Raw genomic sequence first — 5,000 nt, 5'->3', positions numbered from 1 at the left:
GTGAAGATCTAACACACCCCAAAAACCCTCAAAAACACCTCAGTGAAGATCTAACACACCCTAAAAACCCTCAAAAACACCTCAGTGAAGATCTGACACACCCCAAAAACCCTCAAAAACACCTCAGTGAAGATCTAACACACCCCAAAAACCCTCAAACACACCTCAGTGAAGATCTAACACACCCTAAAAACCCTCAAAAACACCTCAGTGAAGATCTAACACACCCCAAAAACCCTCAAAAACACCTCAGTGAAGATCTAACACACCCTAAAAACCCTCAAACACACCTCAGTGAAGATCTAACACACCCCAAAAACCCTCAAACACACCCCGATGATCTCTAAAACACACCACTGAGCATCTGAACTTCGAAAACACCTCAGTGAAGATCAAACACACCCCGATGATCTCTAAAACACACCACTGAGCATCTGAACCTCGAAAACACCTCAGTGAAGATCAAACACACCCCAATGATCTCTAAAACACACCACTGAGCATCTGAACCTCGAAAACACCTCAGTGAAGATCAAACACACCCCAAAACCCCTCAAACACACCCCGATGATCTCTAAAACACACCACTGAGCATCTGAACTTCGAAAACACCTCAGTGAAGATCAAACACACTCCAATGATCTCTAAAACACACCACTGAGCATCTGAACCTCGAAAACACCTCAGTGAAGATCAAACACACCCCAAAAACCCTTAAACACACCTCAGTGAAGATCTAACACACCCCAAAACCCCTCAAACACACCCCGATGATCTCTAAAACACACCACTGAGCATCTGAACTTCGAAAACACCTCAGTGAAGATCAAACACACTCCAATGATCTCTAAAACACACCACTGAGCATCTGAACCTCGAAAACACCTCAGTGAAGATCAAACACACCCCAAAAACCCTTAAACACACCTCAGTGAAGATCTAACACACCCCAAAACCCCTCAAACACACCCCGATGATCTCTAAAACACACCACTGAGCATCTGAACTTCGAAAACACCTCAGTGAAGATCAAACACACTCCAATGATCTCTAAAACACACCACTGAGCATCTGAACCTCGAAAACACCTCAGTGAAGATCAAACAAACACACCCCAAAACCCCTCAAAAACACCCTGATCTCGTAAAACATACAGTGATCTTCTAAAACACCCTCCGAAACCCCCAAACCCCCCAGATTACTCTCTAACTACATAACCCTCAAAACACCCCAATGATCTCATAAAACACCCAATGATCTTATAAAACACCCATTGACCTTCAAAAACACCCAATGATCTCATAAAACACCCATTGATCTTATAAAACACCCAATGACCTTCAAAAACACCCAATGATCTTATAAAACACCCATTGACCTTCAAAAACACCCCAATGATCTTATAAAACACCCATTGATCTTCAAAAACACCCAATGATCTTATAAAACACCCATTGATCTTCAAAACACCCCAATGATCTTATAAAACACCCATTGATCTTCAAAAACACCCCAATGATCTTATAAAACACCCATTGACCCTCAAAAACACCCATTGACCCTCAAAAACACCCCAATGATCTCATAAAACACCCATTGATCTTATAAAACACCCAATGACCTTCAAAAACACCCAATGATCTTATAAAACACCCATTGACCTTCAAAAACACCCCAATGATCTTATAAAACACCCAATGACCTTCAAAAACACCCAATGATCTTATAAAACACCCATTGACCTTCAAAAACACCCCAATGATCTTATAAAACACCCATTGATCTTCAAAAACACCCCAATGATCTTATAAAACACCCATTGATCTTCAAAAACACCCAATGATCTTATAAACACCCATTGACCCTCAAAAACACCCCAATGATCTTATAAAACACCCAATGACCTTCAAAAACACCCAATGATCTTATAAAACACCCAATGATCTTCAAAACCACCATAAATATAAATACTCTATAAATACTATAAATACTCATTGATCACCCCAAACAACCAGTGCACCTATAAAACCACCACAATCTCACATCAGGCTACCCAGAACTCTTAAGCACCCTAAATACACCCTAAATACCCACTGACCTTCAAAAATACCCAGTAAACAACTGACCAACTAAGACACCCTGCAAAACACCCCAATGACACCCTAAGAATATGCATTGACCCTAAAAAAAACTCAAAAACACTGATCTTCAAATACACCTCACTGTCACATCAGGCTTTGAATACAACTTACCCTCCACAGGACCCTAAATCACGCCCTACACACCCACTTATCCCCAAAAATAATACAGAAGTAGCACTTTGAGATTTCGCTGAAATCTAAAGTGCACTATAAATAAAATGTATTATTATTATTAGAACTGACCATCCACATAAAAAAGACCACAATGAACACTTAAAATACTCAGCAACACTAAATCAACAACAACAACAACATCCTACACACACTCAAATGCACCGACAGACATCAATCTGACCCTCGAAAACACCCCAATCTCACATTAGGCTATTTAGAAATCATAAGGCACCCTAAATGACACCCTAAAACACTTTATTATAGTAAACACTACACTGACCGTTGAAAATACGCCACTGATCCTCCAAAACACCCCAGTGACGCCCTAAAATTCACCCAAACTATCAAAAATAACCACTGATGGCAAAAACACCCCAATCTCACATTAGGCTACTCAGAACACAACTGACACTCTTAAGCACCCCAAAGGACACCCTAAATACACACAGACCTTCAAAAACACCCAGTAGATCCATCAAAACACCCCAATCTCACATTAGCCTATTTAGAAATCATAATGACACCATAAAAACACATATTATACAGACGACCACTACAAGCACTACACTGACCATTGAAAATACAGCACTAATCCTCCTAAAAACACCCCAGTTACACCCTAAAATTCCCACAAACCCCCAAAAAGAACCACTGACTCTCAAAAACACCCCCTTACAGACTTACAAACACACACACACTCACTCACTCACTCACACTCACTCACTCACTCACTCACTCACACTCACTCACTCACACTCACTCACTCACTCACTCACTCACTCACTCACACTCACTCACTCACTCACTCACACTCACTCACTCACTCACTCACTCACTCACTCACTCACACACTCACTCACTCACTCACTCACTCACTCACTCACACACACACTCACTCACTCACTCACACTCACTCACTCACTCACTCACTCACTCACACACTCACTCACTCACTCACTCACTCACTCACTCACACACACACTCACTCACTCACACACACACTCACTCACTCACTCACTCACTCACTCACTCACACACACACACACTCACTCACTCACACACTCACTCACTCACTCACTCACACTCACTCACTCACTCACTCACACACACACTCACTCACACACACCATTTAGCTGCCCATCGTTTCCGATGATGACGCTTGCTTCAGGGTTAGGGAGGGGATCAACGACGTTGCCGTTGGTGCCACTTCTCGTGGGCGTTGAGGCCGATCCTTGAGCCGCACACTCGTCCACAGATGGAGCAGGGGAATCCAAAGGACAGAGGAGCCCCAGCCGCCCTCTGGTGTCTTTGTCTGCGTCTCTCGGCTTTCCGCTGTTGGTCTTTGTCGTGGATTTGTGAAACTACTCGGGCACAGGTGACCTGCCAAGCTGATCTGTCCTGTGCCAGAGCTTCAAGCTGCATGGGATTGATGTTGGAATGCTTTAAAAGTCCCTTGATGTAGTCCTTATAGCGCTTCTTTTGTCCACCAGCTGCTCGTTTGGCACCTTGTAGTTGGCCATAGAGGACTTGGCGAGGCAAGCGGTGGTCCGGCATACGGATAGTATGCCCTATCCATCGTAGATGTTTCTTAGCCACAGCGGCTTCCATGCAGATAGAATTGGTGCTCTGTAAGATTTCCGCATGTTGGACTCGGTCCATCCAGGAGAGGCCGAGGATCTTCTGGAGACAACGGATGTGGAAGGATTGCAAGAGAGTGATGTGTCGGCTGTATGGGGTCCATGTTTCCGCCCCATAAAGCAGGGTGGAGACACACACAGCATTATAAACGGCAACCTTGGTGCTGACCCTCAAATTTCGGTTTCCAAAAACCCTACTACGAAGGCGACCGAATGACGAAGAGGCTTTTTTGATGCGGGTGTATATTTCAATATCAAGGGAGCAGCAAGAGGACAGAGTTGAACCGAGGTAGGTAAACTGATCTACATTTTTAAGTGGGATGCCGTTTATATGGAAGCTGGGGGGGGAAGAGGTTTGAGAGAAGATTTGGGAAATAACTTCAGTTTTTTTTAATGTTAACCTGAAGACCAAAGGATTGGTAGAGACTAGTTACCGTGTTGAGGGCGTGCTGCATGGACTCTGGACTATGTGCTAGAATCGCGCAGTCATCAGCATATTGTAGTTCAGCTATGCAACAGGATTTGGTCTTTGTATAAGCCTGCAACCTCCGAATGTTAAAGAGGCTTCCATCAAGGCGGTATTCAAGAAGAACACCATCCTTGTGTCCTATAGCATAATGAAAAAGTTGAGTGACGGCAGAGAGAAGGAGGTTAAAAAGGACTGGAGCCAAGACACAGCCCTGCTTCACCCCAACATTTACATTAAAGAACTCTGACTGAAGTTCTCCCGTGGTGACTCTGGCTTGCATCCCATTGTGCAGCTGCTGTAAAATGGTAAGGAACTTGGGTGGTACCCCAAGTTTGGAAAGTTGTTTCCAGAGCATCTCACGGTTGATAGTATCAAATGCATTACTGAGGTCAATGAAGGCTATGTGGAGGTCTGTGCGCTGCTCTCTGCTTTTTTCTAGCAACTGCCTTAAGACAAAAATCATGTCGGTGGTGGATCTAGTCTTCCGGAAGCCACATTGCGTTTCCGGGAGTGCAGCTTCTGAGATGTATTTAACTAGCCTATTGAGCATGATTTTTGACAGAACTTTCCCTGCGATGG

Source organism: Rhinichthys klamathensis, unplaced genomic scaffold (genome assembly GCF_029890125.1).
Source record: "Rhinichthys klamathensis goyatoka isolate OS25496 unplaced genomic scaffold, OSU_Roscu_1.1 h1tg000504l_1, whole genome shotgun sequence".
Classification (NCBI taxonomy): Eukaryota; Metazoa; Chordata; class Actinopteri; order Cypriniformes; family Leuciscidae; genus Rhinichthys; species Rhinichthys klamathensis.
The sequence above is the reverse complement of the archived record's forward strand: the minus strand, read 5'-3'. Positions refer to the sequence as shown.